General features: G+C 45.5%; 1 protein-coding gene across 1 annotated transcript in view; it reads right to left on the reverse strand.

Annotated features, from left to right (window-relative positions):
• The window catches only part of LOC109319725 (spermatogenesis-associated protein 7 homolog), a 93,821-nt gene extending 83,287 nt beyond the window's left edge, over window positions 1–10,534 (reverse strand). The window contains exon 1 of the mRNA XM_019549469.1: window positions 10,412–10,534. The gene's annotated coding sequence lies outside the window, so the exon portion shown is untranslated. The remainder of the gene's footprint in view (window positions 1–10,411) is intronic.
• Window positions 10,535–11,301: the final 767 nt, after the last annotated feature.

Consider the following 11,301-nt stretch of genomic DNA (forward strand, 5'->3'; position numbering starts at 1 on the left):
TGCCATCGGGGAACGCTGGTTTCTCAGGCCAGGGGGGTCCTGCCCGGGATTTGGGGGGCCCTGCCTTACAGGAGGGGGACTGGTGAGTACCCCACTCTTTCTCTTGTCACTCCCTGGGGGGCTGGGCCAAGTAGGGGCCTGGGCGGGGGCTTGACCCGGCCGGCACCAGGCAGCAGCCTCCTCCCAGGGACCGAGGAGTTAACCCCTTCCCACCACGAGCCCGCTTACCTCCGGCTGTGCTGGGGGTTGGCAGGGTGCTCTGCGGCTGCTGAGGGGGTGTCTGGGGGCTTCGGGGGAGCGGGGACGCGCGTCTCTCACCGCTCCGGAGCCTAACTCGGAGCGGTGCCTAACTTGGAGCGGGTGTGGGGTCCCACAAGGATCTGTCCTAAGGCCTATACTGCTTAACATCTTCACCAATGATGTGGACATTGTTGTCAGAAGCGGACTGGCCAAGTTTGCCGATGACACCAAACTCTGGGGTAAAGTATCCACACCTGAGGCTGGGAGGGCCATCCAGGCGGATCCAGACAGACTCATGAAATGGGCGGATGAGAACCTGATGGTGTTCAACCATGTGGAGAGCCAGAGGAAAAGCAAGGGCAGCACTGGACCCCTGCTAAACCGGATGGGGCAACTGACGCCCAGGAAAAAGCAAACTTGCTAAATGGGTACTTTGCGTCAGTTTTTCACCAGTTCCATGGAGGCCCAGGTGAGGGAGATTTCTTGCACTCCATCGAAGCTGACCTCATGAAGGAACATGTCGACAGGCTGGACACCTTCAAGTCGGCCGGCCCTGATGGGTTACACCCAAGGGTACTCAGGGAGCTGGCAAGCATCATAGCTCAGCCCCTGGCACAGATCTTTGAGAGCTCCTGGCTCTCTGGTGAAGTGCCCAAAGATTGGAAGAGGGCAATGTCATACCTATCTTCAAGAAAGGGAGGAAAGTAGATCTGGCAAACTACAGGCCCATCAGCCTGACCTTTATCCTGGGGAAGGTCTTGCAAAAGATTATCAAGGAGGCCATCCTTAACAGACTAGCTGAAGACAATATCCTGAGGGATACCCAGCATGGGTTTGCTGCGGGTAGGTCTTGCTTGACCAATCTCATTTCCTTTTATGACCAGGTGACTTATCACCTGGACAAGGGAGAAGAGATCGACATTGTATACCTCAACTTTAAAAAAAGCCTTCAATCTGGTATCCCACAATCACCTCTTGGCTAAATTGGCTAACTGTGGCCTTGACATCACCACAATCTGCTGGCTGGGGAACTGGCTTCACGGCAGGACCCAGAGGGTTGTGGTCAACAGGAGCTAATTGTCTTGGCGCACTGTGACCAGTGGGGTCCTACAAGGATCTGTCCTAAGGCCTATACTGCTTGATATCTTCACCAGTGATGTGGACATTGGTGTCAGAAGCGGACTGGCCAAGTTTGCTGATGACACCAAACTCTGGGGTAAAGTATCCACACCTGAGGCTGGGAGGGCCATCCAGGCAGATCCAGACAGACTCATGAAATGGGCGGATGAGAACCTGATAGTGTTCAACACCGAAAAATGCAAAGTTCTCCACCTTGGGAGGAAAAACCTGCACCGTGCTTATAGGCTTGGTAGTGCTACGCTAGTTAGCACTATAGATGAAAGGGACTTGGGGGGGTCATAGTTGGCCACAAGATGAACATGAGCCTTCAGTGTGATGCTGCAGCTAGTAAAGTGAGCAAAACACTGGCTTGCACCTATAGATGCCTCTCAAGCAGATCCTGGGATGTCATTCTCCCGCTGTATTCAGCCTTGGTGAGGCCGCAGTTGGAGTACTGCGTCCAGTTTTGGGCTCCGCAATCCAAAAAGGATGTGGAGAAGCTTGAGAGGGTGCAGAGGAGAGCCACACACATAATCAGAAGTCAGGAAAATAGACCTTACAAGAGGCTGAGAGCAATGGGGCTCTTTAGCCTGGAAAAGTGTAGGCTCAGGGGTGATCTGGTGGCCACCTATAAGTTTATTAGGGGTGCTCATCAGGATCTGGGGGAACGTCTGTTCACCAGAGCCCCCGCAGGGGATGACAAGATCAAACGGTCACAAACTCCACTGTGATCGATTCAGGCTGGACATAAAAAAGAACTTCTTCACTGTCCAAGCCCCCAAGGTTTGGAACAGACTGCCACCTGAGGTGGTTCAAACATCCACTTTGAACACCTTCAAGATACATTTGGATGCTTATCTTGCTGGGATCCTGTGATCCCTGCTGACTTCCTGCCCCTGGGGCAGGGGGCTGGACTTGATGATCCTCTGGGGTCCCTTCCAGCCCAAATGTCTATATAAGCTCAGGACCTGACCCTATGTGGGCAGTCTGGTCCTGGAGGCTACAGAAAAAGGAGCTCCAAAGCAGGAGGAGCTAAGAATGCTCCTAACTGGCACCAGTGCTATTTTGGGGGAGGCAAACAGAATATAGCTGCCATGCAGAGGAATATGACCCAGAATAAAGAGGAAGCCTTATTGTACAGATAGATAGCCACTGTTTATGTTCAGGCCCAGAGTGGTTTAGTTAGTGTTAGGGCCAGGATGCATATTCCTTTGTTATAGTTCATACCAGCTGTTTGGGTGGGACTAAAAGGGGTGGCTTTGCAGATCACAGTGGTGCCAGGAGAGTTCTCCCAGATCATTTGAACATATGTATACTACAATAGTTTCTTCTTTTAGTGGCTACAGCACAGAGATGGTTACAGATGGAGACAAAGACTGCAGCTTTATACTTTGATGCTGCTACCATGGTGTGCTATGCTATTGGCCTGACTGCACAGAAGCTTATACAGTACATTATTGTGCTTTCTGTCTACTGTACTTTGGTGTTTTACAGTTCTCAATACTAATATTTTGTTTTAAATGAATGCTAGTGGTCACCATAACAATGAAGGGCAACAATAGCCAATTCTAAAGAATAAAAGGCCAGTGAAAAGGAACTATACAATCCAGGGATACTGGGAAGCTGGGAATTTTTCCTGAATAGGGAAAAAAATCTGGGCAGCAAAGCAGCTCCACTCTATCCACTATTATATCCCTAGCATCTCTAGCAAGGTACAATGGAAATGCATTAGTTGTAGCTTAGCTGCCAGAGCACCTCCGCTGGAGTCAATGTCAGGCCTGATCAGAAGAACTAGGCAGCTGTACATGTGGTTTAAAGACATCTTTGTGGGCACATCTTGGTTAAATCCAAGAACTGGGTTTTGTAACTTGAAACCCTAGGGGAGGGGAGAGGGTTGGCTGGGGGAAGCAGGGTGTGGGGGCCTGAGGTTGTTGGCAGGGGCTGAGGTTGTTGGAGGGGTAGGTACAAGGAGGGTTAAGTGGGGGGCGGAGGTGGCACTGGTTAAGCTGCTTGCCCCACTACTGCCTCCACACCGCCTGCCCCCTACTGCTCCCTTGATGGCCTGTCCTATAACATGCTTCTCCACTGCCTCCCCCACCACTGCAGCAGGGAAAGCAGTAGTAACGGGACAGGTGGTGGAGACAAGTGTAAGATGACCCTTCAAAAAGCAGACTCCAGACATAACAAATTATAACAAAAGTATGCATTTTCCAGGTCTAGAATTTAATTACGGGGGGAGTCACCTTAAATTCAGGGTCATCTTGTATTCGGGTAAATATGGTATTTATCTGAACAATCTAATATTAACAATCATTCAGCAGCTGTCTTGAAGTATTCCCTTTAGTAACAATAAGAAATACTGCAAATAGTAAGGCCACATTAGCTAGTTATTTAATGCAAAGCTGTAAAGCTTCAAGGGCAACAGATGATATCTAAATTACTAAGAAAAGCATTAAAGTTGCAGTGTGAAAGTGTTTAATTTAAAGATTAAATCAGCCCAGAGAGCAAAGGAACTGAACCACAGGAAGAGCAAGTAACTGAATCACATATATTTGACTTGTCTAATCAGATAGCTTAAGATGGTGATGTTCAACCAGGCTGCTGCAGCACCTTGGGGTGCTTTGAGATCTATTTAAGGGTGCCACAGAGTGCTAAGTAATGGTAGCATTGTTAGTTGTGCATATATGATTCACAAGAGAAACCCAGGGATTTTAAATAGTAATCCACAGCATTAAGAACATTTTGATCTGTTGTGAAGTGACTGCAACAGAAAAACTGCTCTATTATTTTCCCATAGTCAAAAAATGAGTACAAGCAAAGAACTGGTATTTTCTGAGGGGTGCCTTGAGTCTAAAAAAGGTTGAGAACCACTGGCTTAAGGTGAAAAACTGATAGGTTCACCATCTGCTCCTTTGGCACAAAAGCCTTTGTTTTCGGGAAGAAGTCATTCAGCATGCATTATGGAGCCAAAGCAGGTCTGTTATACAGCACAGCCTTGCTGACTGGGATTAATGAATGATGGTCCCACTGTAAACTACTATTCAAATGAACAAAAGTGGAAATGAAGGTGCTTGCAACCTGAGGGCAGGTGTTCAGCACCTTACAGGACTAGGCCCTTAGCAAACAAGGATGGAGTATATCTTAGATATCGAGGCCCTTCTGAAATCATCTAGGCATTTTACCCCTTTAGGCATCTTTAATACCTTGTAAAATATAGCCTTACATGAAAAAACATGATTGAGTAATTCATGAAGTGGCATTGCTTAATTTATCTGAATAGGTACAGTTCAATTTTACAGTAATTACTGCATATTTGAGGAGGGCAATCAAATAATGGAAGATGCAGAGAAGGCTTTTAATGCCTTTTTTCTTTCAGTCTTCATGAATAATGTCTGCTATTAAATGATGAGCACAGTTGGCAGCAAGGGTAGGGAAGAAGATAATCAACCTAGATTGGGAAAGAATGGGTTAGAAATTACTTACAGAAGCTGGATGTTTTTAAGTCCACAGAGTCAGACAAGATTCATCCTAGAGCCTTCAAGGAATTAGAAGGCAAGGTAGATTTCCAGAGACTAACCAAAGTACCATATTTGCCTGAATTTAAGATGACCCCCAATAATTAATTTTAGACAGAAAATGAATGTATAAATTTGACATAATTTCCCACATCTACAATCTAACTATTGAAGGGCCATCTTTAATACATCCCCCTCACTACTGAAGTGGGGAAAGCAGTGGCAGGAGGGCAGGTTAAACAGCTTGCCTCTGTCCCTTACCCCCATCCAACCTTGCCTCCTGCTGCTCTGGGCATCCACTCCCTGCTCCATCAGCCTCATAGCCTCAGGTCCCCTGCCACCTCTCACCCCCACCTGCTCCCCTCAGCCTGTTTATGACAGCTCAGAAGCAATGAAAGGCAATATCTGTTTCTAACCCTAGAGGAGATATTATTAAGGGCCTGGTACAGACATTACACTTTTACCAGTACAAGTGATCAGAAACCAGTTTAAAACCATAACAGAACAGAAGTTCAGCACACACAGACTAGTTTAAAAATGGCAGAATTCAGTCTAAGATTTGGCTCCTTCCCCCACTCCGAAGGGAAAATGTATATTCTGTTCGCTACAAACTATGCCACTTACAGAAAAGTGCAAAACTTAGATCAACTGTGCCTCAGGCTTTTTGAATGTCTGTACTTAGCCAAGGTGATAAGGATCTACTGACACAGATTTATGAAGATCAAATCATGCTTGAACCACCAGATTTCCTTCCACAAAAAAAAAGGTGACAGACTTTGTGAATTGCAAAGAGAGCAGTGGATATGAATCACTTGATTTAGTAAGGCTTTCAACATCGTCTCTCATGACATCTTCATAAGTTAGCAAATGAAACACTGTTTGGATGAAAGTACTGTAAGATGGATACATAACTGGTTGGATCACTGTGTTCAAAGAATAATCATTAGGAATGACCTTGATTAAACTGTAAAAATGGTCCAAAAATTAATCAAACACAAGTCACTAAGGACAAGTGCAAAGTCCTGTATTTAAGAAATGCACAAATACAAATTTGGGAGTGAGTGGCTAGGCTGCAGTACTGCAGAAAAAGCACTGGATTTATAATGGACTGCAAACTAAAAAATAGTCCATGATGTGTTCATCTTGCAAACAAATAAAAAAGCCAGTAGCATATTAGTTTGTATAAAAAAAGTGTGTCACTTGTAATTAAAGGAAGTGATTTTTTCCACTTTAGTCAGCAGTGATGAGGCCTCCCTTGGAGTATTATATCCACTTTTGAGCAACATACTTCAAGAAAAACGTGGAGAAATTGGAACTAGTTCAGAAGAAAGCAACAAAAATTATCAGAGGTCTAAAAAACTTGATTTATGAGAGAAGACTGAAAGAACCAGGATTATTTAGTCCAAAGAAGACTGAGCGGGGATTTGGTAACAGTCTTCAAATATATGAAGGGTGGTTATAAAGATGGTGAAAATTTATTTCTGCGACTGCATGGGCCTAGATGACAGTTAAGTTTAAACTGTAACAGAAGAAATTTAGGCTGGATATTAGGAAGAACTTTCTCATTGAGGACAGTAAAACATTGGAACAGATTGTCTAAAGTGGCTGTAAAATATCCATCAGTGGAATTTTTAAAGAGCAGGTTAACACTTGTTTGGCATGATTTGAACAGGAATGATCCCACCCGAGGAGGGGATTGGTCTAGATGACCTCCTGATGTCCCTTCTAGCTCTATTTTTTTCCATGGTTTTTATGATTTTTTTTATAGTACACTAGTATAAATGATGTAGCACATATCTGCAAAAAATAACCTCTAAATAATAAGAGAGCAAATACCCGTTACATAAGAGCTAAGAACCGGATAAGACCATCAATCTTTTTCTAATAACTATCTAGGTGGCCAGTTAATAATGTGATAATTAGTGAAATTCCACTAAATTAGCAAAGGATACAGCCAAATATAAACTTACCCAAGTGTGCTGGTTCTTATTTTGTTTGTTTTATTTCCTGGTCGCTAGGACAGTGATTAAAACCAATACAGAAAAACCTGGTACAATTACAGTAGATTAGATCTGATGTCCTGAAGATGTCCTATGCTTCAGCAGGAACACAGGCAGAAACAAATGTAAGACTGGATTAGACTAGTATCCTGGAGGCAAGAGCAGCCAGTAGCAGTCGCTTAGGAGATGCCACAAGCAATTCTGTGCTGCAGTTATCAAATGACATCTACAGGTAAAGTTCCTCCCCCACCTCCCACTAATTATGATGGGCTTATGATCTATGAAGGTTTATATTCCCTCCAAGTCTCTTAGGGTGAAATTCTAGTCTAAGTGGTAAATTAATATTGGCTTCAAGGGTGGGAGGAGGGGGAGGAAGAGACGGGGGGGTGGGGTTTGTTTGTTTGTTTGTTGTTTTTTTTAAATCATTCTTATTGTAAATTTAGATGAAATTCTGGCTATCCAGAAATCAGCTAAAGTTTTGCCATTGACTTCTATGGAGCCAGGATGTGACCCTTTATGCCTGCATCTCCCTTCAAAGAATCCGTACAATATTCTTCATGCGGGGGTGGTGAGAGAGAGAAATAGGTGGTTGGGCATAAAGAAGAGCTGTACCTACAAGTTCTATAAACTATGTGATTCCATCGATTGTCTTGGTTTTATGCTGTTTTATATCAGATGAAGTTCCACCCCATTAATTTTATTGGAATAAATGGAAGTATTATTATAAATAATAAATGGTCATCACTTAATAGACTACATTTAAAAGAAAAAAATCTATTTATTTAAAACCTAGATTTGTAACTTGGATTGTTTTTATAGTACTATAATAGTTTAGGCACCACCATAGGCTAATCAGATTAACATCTTCTGGAAGATTACCATTTGGATGACGATGGGTGATTTAGCATAGATAACAAACAATAAGATATCTGACTTCTAATTATAGGCCCAACTTGCATGGTACTAAAAGGTGCTGAAAACTAGAAGCTGACGCATTGAATTTTCCTTCCAAAAAAAACAACTGTATTTTTTCCCTGTAATTGTATTGGGTGTTAGTTGAAATCAATCATTTTTTCCATTTCTTGGTAACCAAATAGGGTTTCCAATTAAAATGCAAAACATTTTCAGCAAAGCCAGCTTTTAAAAATGAAAAATTGGTCAAAAAAGCAATTGTATGTTTTAAAATGTTTTGATAAAAAATATAATTAGTTTTCTTGAAAACCTCAAAAGAGGTGCTGAATATCCCCATGCCTGTTAACATGATAATCTTCTGATAACTGCAATCTCTCAGGTCCAAAACTGTGTGCACATTAAGGTCATGCCACCCCAAGTACTTTCCAACATACCTAGAGCTCTCAGGAAATTGTTTTTGGCTTGAGAACAAATGGCTGCCTTCACCTTGGATGTTCAGCTAGCCAAGTTTTTTTTTTTTTAGCAGGAAACTTACCAGTGTTAAATATACGCATCTTTAGTTGTTGGTGTGTGCGTTTGTTTGGTTTTTGCGGGGGGGGGGGGGTGGATTGTTTTTCTTGTAAAGACAAGTGTATAGTTAGTTAACGCAAGACACTAATAATACATGCAGTGGACCAGAATAATTTAAAATAAGTACAGCAGCATGAGGGCTGGAGAAGTCAGTGTGTGAGTGTTGTGGACAGACAGGCAGGGGCATTACCTTTCAGCAAAATCTTGGCTTAATAAGACTGAGATCACACAGTAGAATGACGAAGCCCTACTGATCTTTGCTGTAAGAGCGCTAGAAGTGAAAAAAAGATGCTTTAATTCGAATCCCCTCTACTATCTATCATCAGGTAGAAGCAACTCTCTGCTGGAGGTCCCTCAGCTGCAGTCAATCAAAGACTAACCTAAAAGACCTTTGACAGTTTAAAAAGATAGGCAGCAGTAGTGAACTCTAAAGGGCTTATTAAATTTAGGCCTGTTGAGGACTACATGAGCTGGGTTCTACTAGATTTTAGCACTAATCTAGCTTTACATCACTGGCACGTTAGGTCCTATATTTCCCCCTTTATATTACCTCACCTTACACATTGATTTTGTTTTCACACTTCTGGCTTCTTTTGATATCTAGATTACAGAATTAGCCCTGAGTAAGGAAGTACTCAATTATGCCCCTGCAGAGGCATGGCAACAGTGGGGAGGAGACCGAATGCCCAACTGGCAAGGCCATCCTTTTGAGGCCTAACAAGCTCAGAAGCACCAGAGAGAAATGGGCTGGCATCAAGGACTTGATCAGAAGAGATACAAGCTTGATGATCTGAGCAGCTAGAGCATTACCAAGTCAAATAGGTGAAGCACCGCTCTACCCTTAGACTGTCCCCTCAGAAACCACTGCTAGTAGCATGCTGGCTGCTTTCCTTACCCCAGGTATCTCCTAGAGAGTTCAGATATTATCTGTCACTTGCACTACACCTTTCCGTATCAGCATGTCCATGATTTGTCCCAAAATTCAGGTCTGGGCTGAGCCTAGTTCTGGCATTTTGGTTGGTTCCCAAGGCCACCAGGGAATCTGACCCTGAATCCAAATGCATCAGGACCTACTTTTCCATGGGTTTGGTCTAATCTTCAGAAATGCTTTCATCACAGAAGTCTATCCCCCCTGGAAACAGAGGCCCCTTTTAAGCAAATGCTTGTTCTTTGGGCTCAGTACATAACCTACTGCTTCGAAGTCCAGCACAGGCACCCTAGGTGGAAATGGACGTTACCCAGCCTCTCGCTTGTCCCACCACGTTTTTTTTATGGCAGCCCAAACACTGAGCAAATAGCTGCTGATCCCTTTCCTTATGTTGCGTGAAAGGACAATCAGCGGTGAGACAAACAGGTGATGCTGTTCTGAGTGGGGAAACATACCTCCATGGTGCTTTCCCTGCTCCATCAGACCCATGTCCTGAGTCTGGCTGGGCAGGGAGGAGTCTTCCCTCAAAGGTGGCTCCACCGCTACTGTGGGGAAATGGGTCTGGCTGTTGGGGGGGAAAAACAGGGTCTGATTAACTCTTTAGTGGGCCCTAGGCAGGTCCAGACCCCCATCTTCACTCCGGTGTGGCTTTCCATGGAAAACAGGGTCAGAGCTGGGGCTAGGAAGTGAGGCTGGCTGAGGGGAGGGCAAGAGAAGGGAGACGGATAGCACTATTTGTGCCAGCTGCCATGGAGGGAAGGCCCCAGGGTCCCCAGCTCAGGGTCCTAGCCACGTGCCTAGGTGTTAATCCAGCCCGGGGTCTGCCTGAGCAGGGAAAGCGGGGCGATGCCATTGCCCCTTGTCCGTCATGTCAAGGGCAAAACAAGGGGTGACCTGTGCGTTTTGGAGGTGGCAGTGCAGCTGCTCTGCTGAAGTGGGAGACTCTGTAGCCGCTGGGCGGGGGGCCGCAAGCCCAAGCCCGCAGGCCAGGAGGAGGCTTGTCCCGGGAGCCCCGGGGCTGGGCCCGAGCTGCCCCTTCCCTCCGCACCCAGCGGGGTAACGGGACTCGGGGACGGAGACCCCGCTCCTGCTCCCTCCCCACCACACGGGCGGGACGGACCTCTTACCCCGCGGAGCTGCTCCGCTCCGGCCGCTGCCGCAGCTCGGCCCGGCCGCCGCGCCGGCTCCTCCCTAGCAACTGGCGCGGCGACCAAACCTGGGCACTGCCGCGCCGCCGCGGTAGGGGCCCGGCCCGGCCCCGCCAGCGCTTCCCACACCCCCGCGGCCGGGAAGCTGGGCCCGGCCTTGCCCCGCCGCCCGCAGCTGTGCGCACCCCTCCGGCCCGGCCTGGGACCGTCTCTCCTCACGCACGGCTTGGGAGGGAGGTTTAAAAGCTTTCTCTACAAACCGCCCCCCCTATATACACATGCTATGAACACATACATCTATCCATATACGCCTTTGTACACCCCACAGCTATGTGTATACACGCATGTCCCTCAGTCTCTCTCTCTCTCTATATATATGTATACATACACATCTCTATCTACACTCACCTCTCTCTATATATATATCTATGTAGACACCCCTCCTCTCTCTATATATATAGACACACACAGCTCTCTCTGTATACACACATACGCCTCTCTCTATATATACACAGATCTCTGTATATATGCACACAAATATACACGCCTCTATCTATGCGCACACACACCCTTCCATCTACATACATACCCTCTATATACACACACACCTTTATCTCTCTCTATATATACACACACCTCCATACACACACACACTATATAATAAGAGCTCGTACCACACACGCACTTATTTATTGCTTGTTCCCTTTTATTTTTAGGGCCAAGGCTCCAACTGCTGGAGCGAAGGTTAGACAAATCGGCGTGGGTATGGCCAGCTTGCAAAGAATCAATCTGCCTTTCAAGAGCCCTTTCACTTAGAGGATGACTCCCAGGGGCTTTCAGAAAATGGGATTAGTAGTAAAAGGAAAAAA

Source organism: Crocodylus porosus, unplaced genomic scaffold (genome assembly GCF_001723895.1).
Source record: "Crocodylus porosus isolate Cpor-Errol unplaced genomic scaffold, CroPor_comp1, whole genome shotgun sequence".
Classification (NCBI taxonomy): Eukaryota; Metazoa; Chordata; order Crocodylia; family Crocodylidae; genus Crocodylus; species Crocodylus porosus.